The 26967-nt window shown below is 40.9% G+C and overlaps 2 long non-coding RNA genes across 2 annotated transcripts; both read right to left on the bottom strand.

The window, feature by feature from the left end:
* Positions 1-21986: 21986 nt before the first annotated feature.
* On the bottom strand, positions 21987-24124 carry LOC129456951 (uncharacterized). The gene is made up of 3 exons (XR_008649007.1): positions 24048-24124; positions 22211-22307; positions 21987-22142 (listed from the first exon to the last, which is right to left on the bottom strand). It is a non-coding gene; the product is annotated as an uncharacterized LOC129456951 (long non-coding RNA).
* A 539-nt stretch (positions 24125-24663) lies between these two features.
* Positions 24664-25993, bottom strand: LOC129456952 (uncharacterized). Its single transcript, XR_008649008.1, has 3 exons — positions 25885-25993; positions 24824-24875; positions 24664-24735 (listed from the first exon to the last, which is right to left on the bottom strand). It is a non-coding gene; the product is annotated as an uncharacterized LOC129456952 (long non-coding RNA).
* Positions 25994-26967: the final 974 nt, after the last annotated feature.

Here is a 26967-nt window from a genome sequence, read left to right as displayed (position 1 = left end):
GTGTTGGTTGTTCAATAAAGAGACGAGCTGTGTACTGTCCTGCCGTGTTGGTGATTTTAGCTAGGAAAACAGCAAGAAAGTCAATAACTCAAATCTAAATGTAACCCGCCATACTCACAGCCTCCGGAGACTGGGAAGACCGATATTTAAGGGTCTGCCACTAGTTGAGTCGTCAACTAGTGGCAGTGTGATTTGCCTTGAGAGCAATGCTTGGGACGTTGTGATCCCAGCAGTCACAATCTGAACCGCAGTAAACAGTCGGCCCAAGAGCGCTAGAAACAGGAGGTCTTGGAGCAGCTCTACCTGAGCTCTGGAGCAGGGCGAGTGCGGTGTGTACGCGGCCGAACTCGGGCCGACATACGTTGGCCCAAGATTGGCCACTTTTACTATCTGCTAGGACAGTACAAGTGTTTGTAATTGGGCAAAAAAGCGCTCTGATCATGTATATTTGTATGAATGGGTACTATAGAGCTGCTGTTTGACATCTTCGTCTGACGAGGCAATTTAGATCAACTGAATATCAGGGACAGTCTCCTCTTGTCTCTGTCTCTGCGCAAGTCTGTCTGAGTCTGTGTGTCGTTCAAAAGCTTTTTCTCCTCCTCCAACAGTGCATAGTGTAGCCACAGGTGAAAGAAAAGACCAGTGCGTGTAAGGGAAGCGAGCATTCACGGGGCTCTGTCCACTTGAAGCGCGATCGAGTAAGTTCTTTGATCAGCTGATCGACTCACGTAGGTCATGGTGTTTGGGGTGAATGATGCAGTGTATGTGAACAAGACTTACCCAAAAGTAACGTAAACAAAACTAAATCTAGTGCCACTGGGGTCCCTCCACAGAGCCACTAACATGTCTGAAAACCACCGTAGATGTTAAAGCTACAGTATGTAACTTTTGAGCCAAAAAACTGACTAAAGTAAAAACATATATTCTCCATTCTTTTTACTGAACTGAAAAAACATTCTTACTGTCTGTGTAATCCCTCAGGTCTTTGTCCGGTTGACAGATTTTACTTTTGGATTTTACTAAGCGGTTTTACCGTGAGTGGACAAACATGACTCTGTGGAGAATGTTCCGAAGTATGGTTTTAACTTTCTATTTCCGTGAGATCATGCAGCTACATACTGTACATTTAAACAAGTCCCTCTCAAATGATATCACACATATACATTACAAGGAAGCTAACATTAGCCAATAACTGTTTTAACTGAACTTTTTTGTTGAAAATCAAACTCCTAAACAGGACCATAAACGCTCGCATCGATCACAGACTCCTGAAAATGTGTTGTTTAAACATTGTGATACAGACCTTAAATTAATTTCCCCAGTCTTATTTTGGGTACAGTGGCTTTGTCAAAGATGTGAAAAGCACCCTGGGTGAATATAGTGGGACAGTATCTGTACCTTGAGCAGCTTGAGGGCAAGTTCAGCCAGGCTCAGAGACGCCTGGTTCATTCCACTGTAGACGTCTTCACAGGAAACCACAGAGACTTCACTCCCAAACACCTTAACACTGAGCCAACACTGTGGGTGGGGCCTCTGCTCATTCGTCCTCCTGAAAAGCTGACACAAATCTGATATGTCAATTATAAAAAGTCAAATTTGTATTGTATTCATTATTGCTGTTACTCTTATTATTAAGTGCCCATATTACACTATTTTCTGATCTATGTTATAATGTCATGTCCTCATAAAAAATATACCTGGAGTTGTGTTTAGTATCATTCACATGTTTAACACACAAACCCTGCATATTTAGGCTCAGTTCTGAAATGGAAAACACTCTGTTCTGCCTTGTGGTGTCATGTGGTACAAGATGGAGCAGAGCATTTTGAGCTTTGGCGATGCAGACAGACTAATAATGAAGTGTTACTCAAACATGTGTAAATGAAACAAAACACAACTCCAGGTGTGTTTTTGAAGAGGTAACAACATCATAATATAGCAAGATCAATTTTGCGTACTATAAGTAACTATTTATTTTATTCTAATTAATCCAAATACACAGAAGAGTATTAGTGGCAGTCATATTTTACTGACATGAGAAGTACACACAATTTTTTCTATGTATTTGAGCAAAAATTGTTCTTATCCCAGTACAGATATATTGCTTAAGCAGCTCTTGAGGTCACTGTCGGCATTTCATTATAAATTTCATTGTTATTGTCCAATAATCTGGAAGTGCATGTTAGCATGCTAGTTGTTGTTAGCATTACTGTAACTCTGAAAAACTCTGCCCTGGTCACTGAAAAGCTGTGAAAAGCTCTTATAAACTCCATGAATAGTTATATGGTGTTTGAATAGCCTTGTCTACTTTTACATTTGCAGCTTTCTGATCAAAAACGCCTAAATCTAAGTGTGTCTGTTTAATCCCACTTTAAGGCAGCGTCTTTAAATTAGACCTGTTGTGCTTGTGTCTGCTCTATAGTTATAGTCTATGAAATCTGTGGATTATTATGTTATAATTTGCACATTTTAAATCGCAATATCCAATGAATTCCACGTTAGAAAACTGCGGTGTACAATGGCAGCTGACATCGGCGTTAACATCGTAAAAGCCACACAGCTGTCAGCCAATCTGGTGGATAGCTGCAGATCACATTAGCAAACAATGATTTCTTTTTTTCCATTTGTACCAAAACGACTCCGCGATGCTGCCAAATCCTACAAGTATCGCTCATTAAGAAAATAAAATTGGAGTACAGAGCCATGGCTTGTACAGGAGACGGTGAAAATGGGAGTTGATCGACAAAATGGCGTCTTGAAAATAAGCGATTAAAGATTGTTCAAACATGCATCGCTCCAAAAACAACTTCAGAGGTTCAATGAAGGAAACAACTATAACATGGTAAAAGCATGAAAAGTCAATTTTTCAGAAAAGGTCTGCTTTAATAGCTGAGAGTATTATGTGTGGCACTCACCAGAGCACTGGCTTTGCTCAGATAACTCTCTGCTCCAGATGAACATGTTTCTTTATCTCTTTTTCTGTCTTGTGGTTGTCTCCTTTTAGTCTCTTTGGGCTCCACTGGTTTTTGAATAAACTCTGACTTGGAGCTTTCATGGCCAAAAAGATCCTTGAAGAACCCCTCAGTGTTTTCTATCCGAAGGTCCATCTATAAAACATCAAACGTGAGTCATCGTTTTCTACTGACTATCAAAGTCATGAACTATTGGCACAGTTGAACTAACAGTTCAAAGCAACTTATTATATCTTATGAATGGTGAAAAGTAATCACAATGGCACTTGTTATGTCCTGACAGTTATTCTTTAGGTAACTCTTACTTAAGTACTTGAGTAATTTCTTGGACCACTTCTCTGTACTATTTGAGTAATATTATTTTGAAGTAATGTTACTCTTACTTGAGTACACATTCTGGATACTCTACCCACCTCTGGATGTATAGTATACGATCTATAGCTGTAAACTCACTTCAAGAAGGTTGCTGGCTCTTCCATTTAAATACACAGTCAGGTTGGCGGAGGCGGAGCTTGGCAGAAAGGATTTGGGAGAGAAAACAAAGGACGTTTCCACATTTGCCATTCCCAGATCTGGAACAAATGCGAACTTCACTTAAACATGTGACAAACAGTAGCTGAGGTTACTTTCACGCTGCAGGTCAAAGTGGAGTTTTTTGCGTAGATGTGACCTGAATCTGATTCTTCAAATGCCACTCAGGTCATCGTCACATATGGAAATAAATCAGATCTGTAGTGTGAAGGCACAAGTCACATTTATCTGACTTTTTCAGCACTGACATGCTATCAATTCAATTCAATTCAATTCAATGTATTTTTGTAAAGCCCAACACTAAACCAGGCCTACACCAGGCCTACACCAGGCCTAAACCAGGCCTACACCAGGCCTAAACCAGGCCTACACCAGGCCTAAACCAGGCCTAAACCAGGCCTAAACCAGGACTAAACCAGGACTAAACCAGGACTAAACCAGGACTAAACCAGGACTAAACCAGGCCTAAACCAGGATGGCGAGTTTACAGATGTGTCCAAGACAAATGTGCATCCATTTGCAGATAGAGTTCAAGTCTGTAGAGTCAGTGCCCACTCCAGACTAAGGGACAGAGGGAGGCTTATCCACGGTAGGGTAAGGGTCATCCTAGCCAGGTATTGGGTCATCAAATGGCTGTCAGCACTGACAGCCATTTCCTCCCACACTGAGAAATCTCTATGAAAAATCTACCTATTAACTTCTAAGAAGGCTCTGCGGAAGGCCCAAACCAGATATTATTCAAATTTTGTAGAAGTAAACAAAAACAACAGCAGGTTTCTGTATAGTACTGTAACCTGGCTGACAAACTGGCACAGTGCAGTTGAAATGCTACAGATTCTACATTTATTCACAGGAAAAGGCATGAACAGACACAGTAGTAAAGCTAGAAATAAAGTGAGATTTTAAGATTAGTTGATATTTTGGGAAAGAAACGAGTCAAACATAAAATATCAACTTTATCTTATTTAAGCTAAGAAAAAAAGATGACACATTTATAATTATGTAAATATGTAAATGGTATAGTCTGTGTCATAATGTGATAACGGTGTGAACCCTGATTTTGCCCTGTCCTCTTCTGCACACAGGACACTTCAGCACTGTTGGGTTCACACCATAGATAAAGAATTAGTACAAAAAAGTGGACTAAGGCTTGATCAGTTATAGGGGCCAATTTGGAGCCGAGTTCCATATTTGGAGTTCTAACCGTGAGTACCATAGCAACCAAAGAACCAATCCAGAGTGAGGCTGTTGAAGGTAACGCCCCTTCCCGCCTGCACCGCTGGTTTTAGTTTAAGACCAAAATGACGAGTCTGACAGCAGCAGTTGCAGAGAGAGGGGCAATGTTTTTTCAACAGAATGTAAATTGGAGCTGATGTAGCTGGAAGCGCGCGCCCATGCTCACGTCCTATTAGGAACACGACGACTAGCCATGTCCACACATGGTTCACACATGAAAACTGATTTGTGTCACATTTTATTTGCAGTATGATTTTTCACTATGTGGAGACGTTGCAAAAAAAAAAAAAAAATCTGATTTAGGGAAAAAGTAAGAATGGAGTGTGAAGATCTGCAGTGTGAATGCACTTTGTACCTGAGACTAGAGTGTGGTCAGAGTATGACGAGTATTTTAAAAACTCTCCCTCAAAGTCTCGGCTGATGATGTCATCAGGGAGCGACTGGAGTAGACTCTGTTTGAAGGGGTCCTCACTCCTCAGGACACTGGTCAGGTGGCTCCACACATACGAGCCCACTGGAGACAAGAAAGAAGCACTTTAGGATCTAACAGTCCCTTAGGAAACATTTATGTGAAAAAGGCTCATAGGGTAAAGGGGGTATTATCCTAAATCAGCTTTTTGGAGCTTTCTACCATGTTATAATGTTGTTCCCTTGTTGAAAACATTGTCTGTTAGTGTCAAAACAAACATGGTGGATAAAAAATAGAGTGGATTTGTGCATAGTCAACAATCAAAGCATCAAACTCTTATTTATCTGAGGTAAAAGAAATGATATATTTAAATCTGAATGTTATGAGAATTTTGGAGAGATGTCTTCAGCATTTGAGAGACACATGATACAAATTAGCAGCTGAGGTTGGACTGTCCCAAGTCAGGACAAGAAAGGACTAGTTGTTCAGGCTAATTCAAACCCTCCCTTTGGTTAGGTATAAGAAACCACTTGTCTAAGGCTTAAAGGACCCATATTACGCTATTTTCACTATTATGTTGTTTCTTCATCACAGACCTGGCGTTGTGTTTTGTGTCATTCTCACATGTTTAACACACAAGCCCTATACCTTCATGTAAAGTGCTTTGAGTGTCTTGAAGGTGGAAAAGCACTGTATAAAATTGTGACCATTTATCATTTCATTATTATTAGGCTGAGTTCTCCTCTCACACAGAAAACACTCTTGTGATGTCATGTGGTGATACAGGAAGTGTTCCACTGTGTTTTTAAACTCCACACACCTTCATTAGAATCATTTGGATCATTTCAGCCCAGGAATTTCCAGTCTCTATAGAAAAAAAAAAAAAAAAAAAAAGATAGCTGTTAACTTGAAAACTACCGCTTCATGACATCACAAGGTGGAATGGAGCATTTTTAACTCAGGAGATGCAGACAGACTAATAATAAAGTGTTACTCAAAAGTCTGTGAATGAAACAAAACACAACTCCAGGTCTGTTTTTGAGGAGGAAACAGCATTATAACATGGATTTACGCTCACGAGAGTCAATTTTGCACAATATTTTACATTTAATACGCTGTTTCTGGTGAATATAGCTTATAGCTGGGTAACATGTGATCTAAATATGTTATGTGTAAGCAGTCAATACCCCATAGAAGAAAAATACCCCCTCTTTAATAAAGTGAACGTTGTGGGACCTTGGCTGGAGGTCTCAGTCCTGAGTGTGTCCCGGACTGCGGTGTACACTTCCTGGTTGGGGCAGAGCAGGAGCTGTTGGTATGCAGCGATCCTGACCTCTGGATCCTCCTGGGACGTCCCATACAGCTGCAACAGCACAGCCCTCTGAGGAGACAAGCCCCAGTCAGTCCAAATGTCGCTGCATCAGGCATTCATTAGCACCAACGCTTTTAGAAATGCCTTTGAAAACGAATTCAGCCAAGAATGTAAACAGGGGGTTGGGTTCACAAGACATCATGAGGAGGGGTGTTGTTTCAAATGGACCTAGAATACAATTTGACTGCCAAAAATTGGATACTAATCGAAAATAAAACAAGTATCGAAACTAGATTCTTATTTGAGCAGGTATTGCTACTAAAAAAGTTGCGTTGACAGGACAGAAATGAACCTGAATATCTTTCCTTGGGCTGTATCTTTCAAAAGTATAAGACACATAGACTAATAAACACCCATGGACCACTATGAACCTACTGGACACTGAGGGATTAGACAGATATAAGGCCACATGGGAATAGAAAAGAAAGTACTACTATGTGGAAAATCACATTCTATTGCCTAGAGAAAGAGTGTTTCTTTGTTTTTTAAATTATCATCGGAATATCTGAATCAGTATTGAGTCTATTCATTTGAATTTGAAATCTGAGTATTGTGACACCACTAAACTCAGAGAAAGAAGGGTCACCTCTCCCCAGATCTGACCTGTAACTTGGCCTGGTGATGTAACTTGTTTGACTCAATGAAGACCGATAAAGTGGACCATTCCAGGTGAAGCAATAACATCTCCATGGAGACAAGCAGGTGGCAGGGTTTACCAAATGCAAAGTTGAACACAAGCGACAAGAGAAGCAGTATGATATAGTTTTTAAAAAGCCATGAGTGAGATTTTGATTTTGAATTCCATAAACATGACCAGATACAAGGTAAACATGTTCAAATCAAATGTAGCTTATTTTGTGTTTTGGTTATCAATACATTTATAGTAAAAGCCAAAGTTAAATCTGTCAACGTTTTTGTCCAGTTGACAGATTTAACTGTGGCTTTTACTATGGACGACTGAGGGATTACACAGTCAAGACATTTATCCTTTCAGAAAGCAGAATGAGCCTCATATAAGTATCTCATTTGGATTACCAGTTTCAATGCAGATATCCAGTTGGTTTAAACCTAAAAGCACTCTCTCTGATCTGAATCATCACTACTGAGACTGAGACAAACTTGTCTATTTGCAGGTTTAGGCTCTGGCAACACAGATACAAAAAAACAAACAAAACAAAACTACAATCAAAACTGAAAAAATGCAGGCTACATACAGTTCCTTTAAGTTTGACTTTTAACTACTATATCAAATTAGAATCTTGTATAGTTTCACCTCCCCCTCAGTGTTTTTCTCATCTGACCACACACTCACATTCTGGGAGCAGGGCATGCGTCTGAAGGCTTGGACAGCAGCTAGTCTCAGCTCCACCGGGGCAGACTCACTGAGAGCGCACACACTCAGCAGAGCGATGAGGGACTCAGTAGAGACCCCCATGTTCCCCACTGACTTCAGAGTGAAGAGGAGCTGACAAAGAGAACATGGACGTCAATGTATGAAATAGCAACAAAGAATCAGATACTAATCAAAACCAAAAATAGTACTGAAACTTGATACTCATTTTTCGCAGGTTTTGATACTTTAAAAGTCCAATTCACAGGACAGAAATGAACCTTTCCTGAATATCTTTAGAATGATCTTGAGCTGTATCTTTCGAGTTTGAAATGTTTGTATCGTGACAACATTAATCCAGAATACTGTCATAGATGGATAAGGCACACTCATAACTATCCTCTAAATGTTCGTTCAGAGCTTTTAACCATGTTATAGTTATAGTTTCCTTCTTATTCACCCCCATTTTCACCTTCACTGGTGCACACCTGCTGTGACGTACTTGCTTTTTTCATCAATTTTATTTACTTAATTGGTGATACACGTAGCCTTTAGTGGGCCCTGAGCAGAATTTGCCTTAGGGGCTCTCACCACATCAGCAACTCCAACCAAGCTCAACTATTGATGGTACAAATCCCACATAGGATCTTGATACTGCGCATACTCTACAGATCTCTACAGATTACAGGCTGTATAAATAATACACTATACAGAAAGATGCGGTTACAAGCTTTTGTATAGAAATCAAGAATTTTAAGTCAGACACTGTAACCATATCAAAATAGGTGGTGCATTATACTGTGGTCCTGTTGGCTAAAGTGAGAATATAATTACAGGTTGTAAAAGCTATAAAATGAACAGGTTGTTTAGACAAAACCAGTTTTAACATAATATACTTTTTCCTTTATAAATTTATGTTTGATATGATAAACACTGCCAAGAGCAAGTGACTAATCAGTCAATTGTTAATAGATTAGTATACATAATATAATACAATATTGGCTATAACATTGAGTCTGTGTTCATATAAGAATTTCTCACTTTATCACAGGCACTTAGAGGTTATTTGTGATTATTACATTATTTATTAATTTATTTTGCATTCATATAACAATAAAAATGAAAGTACATAAAAAACAGGTGCAGGAAGAGGCAAAAAGCCTAAAAGGGCTTATATTAAAGCATCCACCTTATGAACACATATAATTGAACATTGGTGCATTGCATATGATACAAAAATGTATTTAACTTAAAAAGTGAATTCAAACATGGATTAAAATTCAATAAAACATCCAACAATTGAAATATTATTAAACATTACAGTGAAACATCAAACATTTCCTTAAACTCTTTTGAAATTATGTTTCAGATCTGCACCATGAGCCAGATGTGAACATCCAGACTTTACAGCCTCTGGATCACAGCAAAACCGAGCTCTTCATGTGACATAGTTTGGAACATGTAAATTGTAATTTTGAGTATTATATCTTTAAAGCTTCATCTCTGCTGTTTGCAGATGATGTTGTCCTGATGGCTTCTTCGAGCCAGGACTTGCAACAGGCACTGGGGCGATTTGCAGCCAAGTGTGAAGTGGCTGGGATGAAAATCAGCTCCTCCAAATCCGAGGCCATGGTTCTCGACCGGAAAAAGGTGGTTTGTCCTCTCTGTGTGGGTGGTGAGTCTCTGCCCCAAGTGGAGGAGTTCAAGTATCTCGGGGTCTTGTTCACGAGTGAGGGAAGGATGGAGCGGGAGATTGACAGGCGGATCGGTGCAGCGTCTGCAGTGATGCAGTCGCTGTATTGGTCCGTTGGGGTGAAGAAGGAGCTGAGCCCAAAGGCGAAGCTCTCGATTTACCGGTCAATCTACATTCCTACCCTCACCTATGGTCATGAGCTCTGGGTAATGACCGAAAGGACAAGGTTGCGGATACAAGCGGCTGAAATGGGCTTCCTCCGCAGAGTGGCCGGGCGCACGAAGCGCGCAACTTCGTGGCAGCACCGCACCTTGCACCCTTAGGGATAGGGTGAGGAGCTCGGTCACACGGGAGGAGCTCAGAGTCGAGCCGCTGCTCCTACACGTTGAGAGGAACCAGTTGAGGTGGCTCGGGCATCTGCTCAGGATGCCTCCTGGACGCCTCCCTAGGGAGGTGTTCTGGGCATGTCCCACCGGGAGGAGGCTCCGGGGAAGACCCAGGACACACTGGAGGGACTATGTCTCTCGGCTGGCCTGGGAACGCCTTGGGGTCCCCCCGGAGGAGCTGGAGGACGTGTCCGGGGTGAGGGAAGTCTGGGAGTCCCTGCTTAGACTGCTGCCCCCGCGACCCGGCCCCGGATAAGCGGAAGAAAATGGATGGATATACATCTTTAAAGCTGTACATTAGTTTTGAAGTAAAATGTGAAATGTTCAGTGATAGGGATTATAGTTATAATAGTCTCCCATTAGCTCCATCAATGCCCCAGAGCAATGCAGCACCAAACACTGCAGAGACAGAGACAGCAAGACAGCACTGACAGCACTGACAGCCACACAGCACTGATAGCACTGACAGCACTAACAGCCACACAGCACTGACAGCACTGACAGCCACACAGCACTGACAGTACTGACAGCACCGCGGGCCTTAACCTGGATTTAATATTAAGAGCTGCAGAACAGCAGATTTCCTGTTAACTGTCTAACAACAATACTGTATACTACACACACACACACACACACACCCACATGCACACCCACACACACCCCCACGCACACCCACACACCCACACACACCCCCCCACACCCACACACACACACCCACAAATACACTCACACACATATAATTTACGGGAAGGTAGATGAATATTACAATTTAAAATGTGCAAATTATAAAATGATCCACAGATTTAATAGATTGTAACTATAGAGCGGACACAAGTACGATAGCTCTGCTTTAAGTGCCTGATTGATGTATTGGTGAAATCACAAGCCTTACCTCTTTGACTTGATGCTTTTGTGCTTTTTCACAACCACTTCTCAACACCTCCATAAGGGCTTGTAAGAAGGACTTCACAGGAGGCAGCTCAGTGCAGGGAGAGGGCCAGGTGCGGCACAGCTGATGGACCAAAGATGAACCTACTAACATCACTTTGGGTCGTAACTCTGGGACTTCCAATAAAGCCTAGCACAACACCTTCAGTTAGTACAAACGTGAGATCAGTGTGGATAAAAGGTACGTGGTGGTCTCCTACATTGACTGAAGCGATGATCTGGGGCGTTGGGCGAGGTATTGGAGGTAAAGTGGACAGTATGGACAGAGCCTGCGCCTCCCTCAGCTCCGGGCTCCTCATCAAATCTGTCAGAAGCATGATGCAGTTTTCAGACGCACACGCTGATAAAGCCTCTAACAGGGGCTGCCTGCCAAAGACATACATGAAAAGAGATATGACTGTGAGCTCAAATGGTAAAGGGTAAATGGCCACATTTTATGCAGCGCTTTTCTGTCTTCAAGGCACTCAAAGCAATTTACATCAAGGAACCACTCACCCATTCACACACACATTCACACACCAGTGTACGCAGACACTGGGGGTGAGGTGGGATAGTGTCTTGCCCAAGGACACAACGACAGTATCATCTATGGGAGCTGGAATTGCACCGCCAACCTGACTGTTCAAACACTGATGTTTATGTCAAGAGCGGGATTCAAACCTCCAACCTTTGCATCCATGGACAAACACTCTAAACTGAGCTACCGCCACTACAAGTAGTAGATCATTCATCATTTATTGTTACACTGATACTGACCAGTCATTTGAACATTTGAAGGATGCTTCTTGCCAGAGCAGTTTTAGCTGAGATAGAGGCAGGTCTCTGAGCTGGAACACGAGCTGAAGGAGTGTGTGTGATATCTGCAAACACAAACCGAGCACTGTCAGGATCTCTCCATGTGTCACCCAAGTACTTAAATCACGCACCCAAGTATTTATATCACATAGTATATCAGAGTAACCCTGCTCTATGGCACGTTTGTTACTGTTTCCACGGTAACCAGTCCATGTTAAAGTGCGCCAGAATAGTTTTGTGTGAATAGCTTGTTCTAGGGTGGTCAGGTAACAAAAATAAGATACTAATTGATACAAAAACTAGCATCGAAACTAGATCCTCATTTGAGCAGGAATTGATACTAAAAAGTCCCATTCACAGGAAAAAGATTTACCTTTCCTGAATATCTTTAGAATGATTTCGAGCAATGTTAGAACATAGATCAGAAAATAGTGTAATATGAGCCCTTTAATGTTTAAAAATCACATTCTGTTGCTCTAACATTATATGGAAGGTGCACCTGCTGTGGATCACTGAGGCCACATAATGTCCAGACTGTGCGCGCTGCATCAGGAGCTAACACTTTGTTTCCTCTGGAGCCTTCATCCTCAAACTGCAGATCGGTGAGCTCGAAACCTGAAACATGCAACAAAGAACCACACACATGTAGGTTTCATTCACTGTACACACACACACTTAAGCCCCATTCACACATGCAGCCTGACCTGGAAATTTACCTGCATTTTGCCGGAACAGTTCACACTATGTATGTGTGAATGGGGCTACAGAGTATGTATGTGGTGACAAAGTATCATAAGAATCTTCATCATTAGAACTCAATAATAATATAAAAGCATTGCATAATAATGTTCTTAAAGAGAAGGTATTTTACTTCTATGGGGTTTTAAAAATAACACATATTGAGATCACTATGTTATCTTTTATTGTTTTGAAAATGCTGTATTCCCAAAACAACGTATTAACATGTTTTATAAGTTTCAGTTTTGTTTTCATGCTCTGAGACCCCCTCCCTTTGTTCCCCACCTTAAGTCACCCCCCCCCCCCTTCAGAGCCCTATCACAACACAATCAGTGTGAATCCCACTAATGAAACTACTGCACATCACATCAGGTTTGTGACATTGTAGTGTATTGTGGGCTGAGCTTTGGGCAGAATTGTGCAGTAAGGAGGGTTTGAATAGGGCCCGGCAGAAATCACTAGATTACTCAAACATGCATGGATGATATCTAAAGCCTAATCAGGCATGTTTTTTTCCATCTTACTAGGATTGCAGATGTTCCATACATTTACATATTGTGCATATGTTGTATATTACTGTGTATGTGTGTGTGTGTGTGTGTGTGTGTGTGGTGCTGACCTGAAGTCGGCACTGTGACTCCAGGCTGGGCTCTGAGCAGGACCAGAGTGGACCTTGTCTGAGTTCTGACTTGTCCTGGGTTTGGAGACAACATCGCCATGGTAACAGTCTCAGTACAGTTCACCTCCTCCATCACCGAAGGGCCGTGGCGCTGAACACACTGTAGCTCCGCCTGCAGAGCCTTGATGAGAGAAAACATCAGACTCCCTCCCACTGTGTCGAAGTTTTAGAATTTTTGGAACTGTATGTAAGATTTAGACATGAAATTTGATAACCATGATAAACATGATCTAACTGTGTCTCCAGGCACGAGGTAAACGTAAACTCAACACAATTTTAATGCTGACTTATTCTTAATTACAGAAACATTGGACTTGATGGCTATGTTGGTTGGTTTTGTTATAATTTGATGTTTTGGTTCAAGACACTTATCCAGTCAGAAAGCAGAATGAGCCTCATATAAGTGTCTCATTTGTGTTGCCATTTTCAATCCTGAAATCCAGTTGGTTTAAACCTAAAATGTCTCTCCCTGATCTGAATAGTCACTACCTAAACCCTAGCACCTGCAGCCAATCATGAATCAGTGCTAGTGCAGCCTCTGCAGCTCAGTGAGTGAATTTGGCAGGTTCTGAGTTTTCACATGAGGCCTGTCCATATAGTGAGAATAAGAAAAACATGTATGTGTCCTCTATCTGCAGGTTAACGCTCTGGACACAGTGAGATACTTTTTAAAACTCCAATAGTGCGGCCTGCATACAGTTCCTTTAAAGCACATGTGACAGCTGGAGATGTGTTCACAAAGAGAATTTATTCATTCTCACTGTCTGGTCAGACACTGTGACAGAGTGGGGCCACAGAGCAGCCAGTCTGGGCAGATGGCACTGGTTTAAATCCCGAGTCTTTAGTAGAAAAGCTCCTCGCCTCTCATATCTGCTACTGCATGTGCCGTGTATGTCAGTCTGAAACACAAAAGCAAATGCCATAAGGCCACAGAGAAATCACGCAAACACACACACCAGAGCAAAACTGAGACTAAACTGGGATTAAACCCAGAACTAAACCTAGAACAGAGCCTTGAAATGAATCCCAAATGGTAGGTTAGGCCTTAAAACAGAGTCATGTGGCTATTTGGAGTTTAATCTGGACTACACTGGGATTAGGACAGAACCAAAGTGGCTCAAAATAAAACCAAGTCAAGTTTGTGTGCGCCAGGAGATTAAAGAGTCAAACAGAGAAGCATAACCACAGTGAAGTACTCACTCAAACTCCAAACAGACCCACGAGACTCACTCAAATTCCATACAAACCCACGAGACTCACTCAAACTCCAAACAGACCCACGAGACTCACTCAAACTCCAAACAGACCCACGAGATTCACTCAAACTCCAAACAGACCCACGAGACTCACTCAAACTCCAAACAGACCCACGGGACTCACTCAAACTCCAAACAGACCCACGAGACTTAAACTCCAATCAGACCCATGAGACTCACTCAAACTCCAAACAGACCCACGAGACTCACTCAAACTCCGAACAGACCCACGGGACTCACTCAAACTCCAAACAGACCCACGGGACTCACTCAAACTCCAAACAGACCCACGGGACTCACTCAAACTCCAAACAGACCCAAGAGACTAAAACTCCAATCAGATCCATGAGACTCACTCAAACTCCAAACAGACCCACGAGACTTAAACTCCAAACAGACCCACGAGACTCACTCAAACTCCAAACAGACCCACGAGACTCACTCAAACTCCAAACAGGCCCACGGGACTCACTCAAACTCCAAACAGATCCAAGAGGCTAAAACTCCAATCAGATCCATGAGACTCACTCAAACTCCAAACAGACCCACGAGACTTAAACTCCAATCAGACCCATGAGACTCACTCAAACTCCAAACAGACCCACGAGACTCACTCAAACTCCAAACAGACCCACGGGACTCAAACTCCAATCAGACCCAAGAGACTCACTCAAACTCCAAACAGACCCACGAGACTCACTCAAACTCCAAACAGACCCACGGGACTCACTCAAACTCCAAACAGACCCACGAGACTTAAACTCCAATCAGACCCATGAGACTCACTCAAACTCCAAACAGACCCACGAGACTCACTCAAACTCCAAACAGACCCACGGGACTCACTCAAACTCCAAACAGACCCACGGGACTCACTCAAACTCCAAACAGACCCAAGAGACTTAAACTCCAATCAGACCCATGAGACTCACTCAAACTCCAAACAGACCCACGAGACTCACTCAAACTCCAAACAGACCCACGGGACTCACTCAAACTCCAATCAGACCCACGAGACTCACTCAAACTCCAATCAGACCCACGAGACTCACTCAAACTCCAATCAGACCCACGAGACTCACTCAAACTCCATACAAACCCACGAGACTCATTCAAACTCCAAACAGACCCACAAGACTCAAACTCCAAACAGACCCACGAGACTCAAACTCCAATCAGACCCACGAGACTCACTCAAACTCCAAACAGACCCACGAGACTCACTCAAACTTCAAAAAGACCCACTAGACTTACTCATGTGCTACAACAACTTTTGGAATCTTTTATATAAGAACATGAGCAGTTTTCTGTAGACTGCGTTTCACAATTAAAATGTAAAAATGATCCGACCTCAAAGCCATATTAAAACATTGCAGTTGCAATGTTCAGTCATTGGAATCTTTTACCAACAGAGATTCTAACCTGCAGCAAGAAGTGACACATATCTTAACACATTTGTATACTTTAGAGATGAGTGAGATTTGAATGATCAGGAGCATGTAGAACTATGGTGTGTGTGCATGTGTTCGGCCCATAGACTGTATATATAAATGGACATACATAGCTAACCTGTTGGCTGCTGCATTCCTAATATGGCTTGGCTTCATATTGGCCCTTATTTATTTTATTTCTTTATTTCAGGGACAGTGCATATTAATCAACATTTGCATATAAATATGCCAGAGTTAGCCAGACGGCTATTTTTCATCTGCTAGCCTGGATGAGCTATGGTGATATTGGTGATGTCACACTTGCATAGTTCGCTTCTTTATACAGTCCTTGATGCAGCGGGGAGGGGCTAAGGGGAGCAGAATATATGTGTTTATGTGTATGGCTGTATGTTGTTTTTAGAATAGTATAGATATTGCATAACATAAAAATGACCAATAAACAAATCTAATCTAATCTGTATCTTCAGCATTTCCACGACCTGCTCAGGGACGACACGTGTAAATGAGCATTCATGCTAGAGCCAGTGCCAGCATCTCTCCTGTCAATTTTATCTTGGTGGATATGTTGGTGTGAGATTTGAAAATTAGATTTTAAATATTACCAATTCATAAATGTGTTTTTTTTAATTCTTTTTAATGAAGCATTTGCAAATTAAATGTTCAATTTCTATTTGTTTTATTAATATTGAGAGATACTAAAAGATATTAATAGATTAATATATTAATTAATTAATTAATTAATATTAACTTATCTGGTTTGAAAAAAACTTTCTGAAAATTGTAGTCATTTACAATTTTGAAGGATAGAGTACTGGACTTTTAGTAAAAATGTAAAAATATGTGAGAAATACGGATTTTTTATATTTTTATTATTTATTGGACATTTTAGTTCTTCTAAATATTTGTAATATATTTCTACAGTCTTGATGGTATTTGAAATGCAAGGACTGTACGACATAACTAAATTGTTCTAAAACTGTCACTAGAGCACGCACAAATGTAAAACACTCCCCCTCACCTCGTTTTGTACAGTGTATCTGGCGGCTGTAGCTGAGGTTTGGAGCATGCTCAGTACGGCTCTCTGAATGTTTCGGACCCACACCTGCTGGCCCTCCTGCAGACACAGGGTCGTGACACTGCCCCCCCGCAGGGAGAACTGGAGGCGCGCTCTCTCCAGCAATTCCCTGGAAACACAAACAGAAGATTAAAGCCGCAAGCGGCAATGATGGCCCTCGCCCCCCTCGCGACCGCTCCCCCACATGACCGCCCGGGGCCGGCCACTGCCCCCACGCACCATTCCTCCCGCCCGGCCATCCCCCGTCCGCTATCCATCCCCCTTCAGAAAAATTTTATAAAATTGGAATCGGAAAAATGTCCCATGCCCCCTGACTCGACGGTGCCACCTAAAATTTGACCCTTACAGGAGAGGAGGCTGGTTAACTTTGGAATACACTCACAGAAATCAGAGCAGTGATAGGGCACCGTGAGACGAGCATAAAAATGAATTGAAGCACTGCTCTATGATGGACAGGAAGTCAGCTATATTGGATTTAAATTTCCATGCCACTTTGACAGATGGGAAGAACTGCGTAAGTGGCGATGCCAATAATAACAACAAACTGCGGAAAGGCCTCTCACGAAGTGAGTGGCAAGGGCCAATTACAGGAAATGTAATTGGCGAGAGCCAATTACAGGAAATGTAACAGGCGAGGGCCAATTACAGGAAATGCAACAGGAACCTGTGAAAATGTTAAGTGCTACATCTGAAAAGACATCTGCTGTAAAAAGCCATGCCATCATCATGTACAAATTTCTGCGCACGCTATCACTATGACTCTATAAGTAGACTTGTACCGTGTATGTCAATGGCTTGTCGAATTACCATTTTAGGGTAAGGGTCTGTGGCTTTGCACCAGCAACCTCATGCATAATACAGATATAGTTTATTTGACTTTTTTGCCCCTTTTGAGGTCCACAATTATCTCCCCAAGTTTCATGCCAATCGGACAAAGTTGTGTCTTTTAACTGTACTGTAGGGGGCACTATAGAGGCCACTGGCCACATGCTCATTATGGTTCTCTATTCACAGTTTTATTCTGCATAGTTGGTTAGAATTTGAGCTTTTTAGGCTGATCCATCTGTGAGCTTGAATCAGATAAACAGGAAACAAAGGCGTTTTTTGGCTGGGGCGTACAGGCGTGGCATTTGGAGAAAATGTGGATGTTTTATGAAAACCCATGTGTCTAGATGTGGCATGTGAAGTCTGAGCTCATTTGCACCAAAAATCTGGAACTAGATACGTTTTGAAAACACACTGCGAAAAAAACTTGGCGAATTTTCGATCCAATATGGCCGACTTCTTGTCCATCATGGGGCAGTGCTTCAATTTGTTTTTATGCTTGTCCCATGGTGCTCTATCACTGTTCCGATTTTTGTGCATGTATTCCAAAATTTATCAGGCTTCTCTCCCATAGGGGTCAAATTCTAGGTGGCACTGTCGAGTCAGGGGCCATGGGACATTGTCACGATGCCAATTTTATGAATTTTTTCCCCGAGACAGTCGATTCTATACCCCCATGTGAGACTTTTCGTGCATGTTCAGGGGGTGAAAAATGCGATTGTTTGGGCAGAAAAATAATAATAAGAGAAACCCAGCAAGAACAATGCCCCAATGAGTTCCTGTGGCCTGAGCACAGACCAGCGCAGCCTCTGCAGCGGATGACACTCAGAGAATACACAGAACGAACACATGTGTCTATAGGCCTGACCAAGGTAACATATGTAGTACCTCAGAGTCTTCAAACTTTGTACTGAATGCTCCTTCTGAGCGGAAACACGCTTAATCTGGGGGTTTCTCATCTGTAAAATAAAAACAGACAAACATATCCAAAAGTATCAAATGAAGTGACTAAAAGTGTTACACAGAGGCAGAGATGGGGAGTACTCAGTTACATTTATTCAGACACATTTACTTGAGTAACTTTTTAAAGAAATTGTACTTTTCAGAGTACTTTTGTAGCAGCACACTCTTACTCCTACACATTTTCCAGTGTTAAACCAACACTTAGAGTAAAATTTTACACTATTTCCGAATATATATGGTCCTTATCCTTATGTACAGAGTAAGATTTACTCTAGCTTGAGAGTAAAAATTTTCAGTGTCAATTTTACACTTATTGAGTAAGCTGATGACACTGACCAGTGTTTTCAGAATTTTACTCTAGCGGATTATTTACTCTACACAGAGTTAATAGTACTAAAAGTAATGTTCATTGTTTACTCTCTTGCAGTGCTAATAATGACACTTATGAGAGTGATTTTAATAACACATACACTGTAATTAATAACACATATACTGTATAGAGTAGAAATTACTCTTTGTAAGGGTCAAATTAAATCGTCACATTTACTCTTGCAAGAGTCAACTTCACTCCTTTTGTAGTGTAAACTACAATTTGCTACTAAATAAATAAAACCACAATTTGAAATATAAATTTAATTTTATTGATGTTAAAACCATTTCAATAAAACATTGACTTAAAATACAAAATCACAGTAAGGTACAATATACTTGGATGAATCCAAGGTTCCATACTTCATTTGAACATCAAATGACTTGTAGTAACACAACTCATTCACTGTAAAAACTTTTCAAACTGTGTGTGGATGCCGTCTGATCTTAAAAGCATAGAAATGTTGGTCAAAATAGACAGTGTCCATCAGTTCACCATAGAAGACAACAGTCTCATTGATCACAGAAATGGCTTTGATCATACAAAACACAGGCATTCCAGAAATTACCTCCATACAAACAATGCTTTCTGGATGATATTCTGTGCCTTGACATTTAACCCACTTAACAGAAAGCACATTTGTTGACAAGTCACACCTCAACTTGGAAGCAATATCTGGACCTTCTATGATCTGACAGAGTGGAATGATCTTTCCTGGACCTAAAGTCAGCTGTTCCTTGGTAAATGACTCCTGGCACAACGCCATGCAACTCTGGTGCTTCTTGGCTAAAGTCAGAGTGATGTTTTTGAAGTTTTTTAACTGTTTTTTAAAGAGGTTATGTTTGGCTTCATAGCGCATGCACCATAAGTGGAGGATTGGACCAACTTTCCTTATGCTACGGGGATAGTGGAGCATGAAATGATGCTTTGGAAGGAGATTCTTTGTTGGAAATAAGCGCTTAAAAAGTCTATGATGATCAGCGATTAAATGTTTTAGGTATATTGTCATACTTTTAGAAAGAACAGGAGAAAATATAATGTTGACAATTTGAAGAAGCAAAAGTAGAAGTTCCCAATGCTCATCTCCTGTCTCTATTAAATCCCCGAACAATAGCGGCAAGTTGCGCAGTAAGCACCAAGATTGTATAGCGTTAAGCCCCAAATCATTGCTTCCATCACACAATTTGACTCCTGGTGGACGATTTTGCTGCTGATTGTAACCATAATCAAAAGAATGACAATTAACGCCACAATCTGAGACTTCAGCCAATTCAGTAACTAGTACAGTATGGTCAGTGTGCTTGACATTTAAGTGCTTTCTAAACCCAGAGAAGGAACCAAAGACACGACCACATCCAGTCTCAACACATCTAAGACTGGAAGAAACCCATGAATCAGTTTGATATGCCTAACAAGCAAATCTGAACTCTCAAACTCAGCCCAGCAAACACCGCACTTCATAGAAACACTAATGAAGTAACCTTGCTCTTATTTCTGCAATACAAGGTCTCTCCCTCACCTTGCCAACATCAATATTGTAAACTGTGGACTGTATGAATGTGTACATGTTGCGCAACATGGTGCGGTATGATGTGCCAAACACAAAATGTGCCTTGAACAACTCATCAAAAGCACTTAAAGAAGAGTTAGACATACAAGGGATGGCATTCTTGTCCAGGATAATGAAGTACTGGCTGATCCTGTTCCTTTGGGTGCCAACTGCGAGGAGGTAAGGCTGAGTGCTCGAAGTGATGGTGTCGAGATGTTCTTCAATTCTTGTGCCACTCTAAAAAACATGTAAACGTTGTTTAGTTTTTTAATAATAACAAAGTTCATCTTTAGACAGGAAATAACATGTAGGTAGCTGCACACTGGTTAACATGATTAGAAACAAACAAAAATATATATTTTTTCAATGATGTAAGCCACAATCTGACCAGAAACCATGCACACCTTCTTGAAGACCACAAGATGTTTTTCTGCTCGAGATGCTGACATCTTCCCTTGAGCAGTGGGTGGAACAAGATGCAGAAGCAGCAAAATAGAAGAAATGTCACTATCCCAGCCTTTAAAAAAAGAAAAAACAACACAAATTTCCTTAAAAACAGATGTTAGTTTTGAATTGAGTTTTAAATTTCACAGAGGACATTCGCATGTTAAAGAATTTAAAAGTTGGCCAATAATTTGCCAAAATCAGCGCCACCAGCATCATCCTTCTGAGGATCTGCAGCCAACAGAAGGTCATCCAGGTCTGTGGTAGATGGAAGTTTTCTGCACTGCTTGATTATCTTCTCCTTGAACATTGTTGGCCAGTTCTCCAGAAGCTTGCCAGATACATCCTCACCAAACATCAGAACAAAATCTTGTTCGATCTGCATTAAGAGAACAGAATAGCTCAGGCCTACATGAATTCTCAGCTGATGGCACCTTTTGATTTACCATGAAGCTTAAATTGATCAGATCAGATTTATTTTATCAGTAGATGGCAGATGTGAAACCTGTCCCTGCTCTCACTCCTCCCTCACCTGACCTTTACTCAGGTACACCCTCCACTGGTGTCTGAAATAAGGCATCTAATGATGAATTCAATGGGAATAGGAAAATACATATTTGTCAGCAAATTTTTTATATATATATATATATATATATATATATATAAACTTGAAAGCTATCAGTAAAATAGGAATATATGTGTCATTGTAATATGACTTATAATATTAAATGATAAACTGATAAAATATGCACATAATGATGTCTGATATCTAGATATAATTTATTCTTAATTCCAAAAAGTGAATACATATTTGTTAAGCAACCTTTGAATCAGCCATTCTCTTTTTTTGACAATTACCAATCCTGTGACATCTTTGAATCGTGGAAAGTGTGACAGTACGTTGCTTGACAACTGGGAGTCCAGGACCATGCTTCGCCGATAAGCAAATTTTGCTTCATTTTCTTCTTTACTGTGTTTTCATCAGCTGAATGTGTCATCAGTGACATGGCTCCTCGACATTCTTTGTCACTCAGAGGTGCCTCTGGAAGATACTGGAACTCCCGTCAGGCAGTTGGTCCTCCCAACAGTGCTTCACCACTTATTCCTTCAGTAGAAGAGGCTAGAACACACAAATAACAATCAAGATAACTGTAAAACAAAAAAGAGTAAATAATATTCTGAAGTTACCTTCAACTGATCTTCTTTCTTGGGCATTGCATCTTTGAATGTATTTAAGCCTCCAAGCCAAGTAACCACTGTCACTTTTACCATCATAATAATGCTCCTGGATGTCGCCAAAAAAAAGAAAAAAATATATACCGTAAATTTCGGATTATAAGCCGCTACTTTTTTCCACGCTTTGAACCCTGCGGCCTATACAGCAGCGCGGCTTATTTATGGAATTTTTACTGGATAACGGCCCCTGGGGGGCGCGCTCTAGCTGTAAACGTAAAAATGAGACAGACGTGGGGAAAGATTCTGCTCTGAAGAATTCACTAGTTTTGATTTTGAACGATCATTTTGCGCATCATGAAATGGATATGATGCAGTTTTTAAGATAAAGAAGGAAATAGAGCAGGGGTCGGCCTTTAACATGCAAAGAGCCATTTGGACCCACTTTCCACGTAAAATAAAACACTGGGAGCCGCAAATACTTTTTGACATCTAAAATGAAGATAACACTGTGTATAATAATATAACGGAATAATGTAGGTTTTATTTTCACGGACAAGCCTTCTACACGTGGCAGATAAATATGGCAAAAACAACTTAAGTGCATTAAAAAAATACAACTCACCAAACCGCTGCATCAGTGTGAGCCCTGCGCCCTGCGATTATTTGATTATGTCTACTCTGCAGTTTCTTTAAAAAAAAAAAAACCTCTAAAAGCGTATCGTTTACTCCCAGGTGCTTATTCTCCTTTGGCCCAAAGCAGTTTTGAAGGTTTCATTGCCTTATTTGCTTTTCCCGTATGTTACGCAGAGCGGACTCTGTGCGTGAGAGTCACCTGCAGCGACAAACCCAGATTTTAAGTAGGCATTGTCTGTTAAATTTATGTTTCTTTTTCTTGGAGGTCGTAGTCTCCTCTTCTGGCTCCTCATTTGGCCTTTTCTCCGTTGTTAAAAAGCTCTCCAAAGACTTTTGTTTTGGCTCATTTTCACTCGCTTGTGGCTCTACTTTTGGGGGACGTGTCTGATGTGTTATACGTGATACGTCATCGCGGAGACGAGAGCAGATAATATACTTGCTACTACATCAAATAGATTTCTGTGGCGATTTCCAGCAGGATTTTCATGATACATCTACGGACGAGCTTATTAGTGTGTCATTAGGGACGGGCGAAAGTTGCTCCTGACCCCTGTGCGCACAGCGTCTGAAAGTCAGGGCTCTTTACGCAGGACAGTGAGCCGTGTCTGTGTCTGTGAGGCATGAGCGGTGTTTGTTTTGAACATTGTTCCGCGAGTGTGACGCTTATTTTGAGCAACGAAAAATAAGAAAATATCATTTTATATTAAGATCATAATAATCTTCCAATTTAAACTACAACAAAAAAGAGCCAACACAAATAAAATACACTTCAGCCACGCAGAGCTGCAGCATAAGGCTGAAAGAGGCGCATACGGCTCCGGAGCCGTGGGTTGCCGACCCCTGAAATAGAGCCACTGCACGTAAGCTCGACATCAATGAATCCAACTTGGTCAATGTAAAAAGACAACAAAAGTTTTCAGAGGAAATAAAAGCAGATTTTCCGTGTTGGTGCAGTTTTATTTTCTAAACCTGCAGGTGTGTTCATCCCGTGTTGATGCCAATTTTCAGGCACAGTTTAAAAAAAAGCTTGTCGGTGCACCGTCTTTCTGTGTAAATATCTCATGTTACAATATGAAAACCTGCGGCTTATATATGTACAAAATTGATTTTCTCTTCAAATTTAGCTGGTGCGGCTTATATTCAGGTGCGCTCTGTAGTCCGAAATTTATGGTACTTTTTGAAAATAAAAGGTAATTCACTGAAATATACAACTCACATGCCCATTTTCTGAAAAGGGGTCCCAGAGATGGGGGAACAAATTCACAATCCCTCTGGCAGACTCAACATTCACTTTACAAGAAATAAATTAAAACAACCATTAAAAAACATACTGTATTCTGAGACCATCAGTGACTTAAAAACAATTCAAGAGTTACCAAAGCAAGATCAAGTCATGTTTTACACACAATACAAACCGGTATCATATGTGATGGTCAGAACACCGGTTTGAGGATCTTTTACCACATCCTCGAAAACCTCCTCATCAAGCTCAGGTCCAGAACTGTCAAGGATAAGCACACCTTCTGTCACAGGGGAAACACCGAACTTAATAAATGCTAAAGAAATAAAACAGTATGAACAATTTGGAAATAAAATGTGACACAGCCACTGAACATTATTTTTGCACTGGAGATAATAAAATTATTAAAATATCCCTCCCAAATTTCCTGCTTAAAAATGTTGTAATCCCAGCACATCTAACAGTAAAGATTACTGACAGACTGTTCTAATATTTCAGCAGTTTATGCACATTTCTTTGTGAGTTTACATTAGGTACCAGATAAGAATTAAAAATGTTATTACACTATATTGCTTACCTGCATTCAGAAATGCTCTCAGATTCAGCTCTGGAACTCGAACAAACTTTTGGACGTTGGCTATTTTAACTTTTAGTAGCATTTTCTCTGAAAAAACAGAAATGCTTTTAATGCTAAGGCACTTTTCACTTTATTTTGAAGTCAACAATTCAACTGTTATTTTGGACACACTCACACCAGCACTGCTGTGCTCAGGAACGATTATGGCAGATTTTGTTGCCTGCACGCTCACCTGCAAATAAAAACGCAGCACCGGTCCGGTGACGTCATCACATCGGACGTCAGCTATTCATGTAAACAGGGCTAACGCTTGCGCAGAGAAAATACGTCCAGCGAAATGAAATGTATATAAAAAGTGACGCGAATAGACGCAGAGGCTAATCGTCCACAATCCTGTTCAAGGTAAGCGCGGATCTGAAACACTGTTTTCTTCAGTTATGAGTAACATTAGTCGGGCTCACCTTCACCCATGGCCCTGACGGGGCTCGTGCACTAACGTCGTGCGTGTGCGCGTACACAAACAAACGTGCTGTACTTTGGCTCACCTCCTACAGCCGGGCCAAGTAAGAAACGTTCCGCGCCTGGATATGGGTCGTTTGCACTCACACTAGACACACTGCCGCGTCTGGCTCCGTGTTTAGGTTCGGTTCCATTGGGCTCATTATGAGCGGAACAAACCCTTAAGAAAACTCCTGCTAACATCGCCCTTTGTAACCGACTACTTCATGGTCCCCTCTGCTACGCTCCCTGTCACAATCTGCTCCATAGCACAGTAAAGATTCAATCAAACTGTGCTCTCTAACTACTTATTAGTTAAAAATGCGATATTCAATTTCAAATTATAATTTCAAGTCGCGCACTTTACTCTGTGTTGCTACGTGTAGTAAAGACGTGCCCACTATGACCATGAAATAGACGGAGACAGGGCGGCAGCCGTCTAATACCTGGTCACCGTTAGTATTGAAATTACGATTAAAGAGAATAAAAGCTTATTTTTGGTGGTGATATTGTAAATGTAAATATTTACAATATAATTATCCATTTGGAACAATTTTCAAATGCTAGTGTCCGGTTTTTTTTCTCCTCCGAAACTAGCTAGCCCAACCGCACCTCGCGCGGGCTCCATATAACCACTAAATATGTCTTAAATATTACAAGGTAAACGAAAAAGTGTGCCATGCTCGTCCATTCAACACATTTATACGTGAAATATAGTTGAAATTGCGAAACTACTACTTACTTGAGACGTGTAGCAGCCACTTGCCGAAGTGAAGCGATGAAGAAAAAATGGCGGACTCGAAAAAATTGGAGAGAAGTGTGAGGGGGCGGAGCTTCTCAGTGCAATTATGACACTGACGGGTTTACGCTCTATTTTTACAAGGGTGCTAGAGGGAGTTTCACTCTAACTTTTGTAATACTTACTCTTAAAGAGTTAATAAACTTTTACTATGGATTTTTTACACTGGGAAATTTACTGTGTCTTTACATTTACAATGACTTCAAATTATAAACCAGATGATTCGCCTGAACGCTTACTCTTTAAGATACTCAAATAGGAATACTTTTTACTCTTACTTCAGCAATTTCTTTGTACTTCTACTTGAGTAATACCATTTTGAAGTAACATTACTCTTATTTGAGTACAAATTGTAGCTACTCTACCTACCTGCATAAAAGGTGTGCTCACACTTGCACATTCACCATCCTAAAACTGAAACTAAACCAGGCCTAAACCTGGACTAGATCAGGACCAAACTGGGCTAAATCCAGGACCAAATTATGTTAAGTGTGAACGCACAAGATGACCAAAAGTGTTACATATAGGGTGTGTGCACATTAGCCTCATTAAAAAAGGGGCTAAACCTGAACCAAACCTGAATTAAATATGGACTAGATCAGGACTAAACAAGGACTAGAACAGGACCAAACTTAGTCTACATCAGGACAAAAATTAACACATAACGACAAGTGTAAACACACCCATAAATGACCTGGGACATGCTGTAAGTTTTCATCTAGTCACACATGGGCAGGGGTGTAGAGTATCCAAAAAATGTACTGAAGTAAGACTAACTTCATAATAATATTACTCAAGTAGAAGCAGAGAGTAGTGGTAAGGATTAAAAAAAAGTATTTGACAAAACGACTAAACCAGTAAAAGTAACTGACAAAACATTAATTAAAGCACAACTTATGGTATTCTCAAAGGACAGATACAAAAATAAGAACAAATAAATCATATCTGAAGGAGCTGCAAGAAACACAAATGTTTAAATCATTTAGTTTAGTTCTAACCTGCATGGTGAGATGACACTTGGA

The sequence above is a fragment of the Periophthalmus magnuspinnatus genome, chromosome 16 (assembly GCF_009829125.3).
Source record: "Periophthalmus magnuspinnatus isolate fPerMag1 chromosome 16, fPerMag1.2.pri, whole genome shotgun sequence".
Classification (NCBI taxonomy): domain Eukaryota; kingdom Metazoa; phylum Chordata; class Actinopteri; order Gobiiformes; family Gobiidae; genus Periophthalmus; species Periophthalmus magnuspinnatus.
This window is presented reverse-complemented; position numbering and strand designations above follow the sequence as displayed.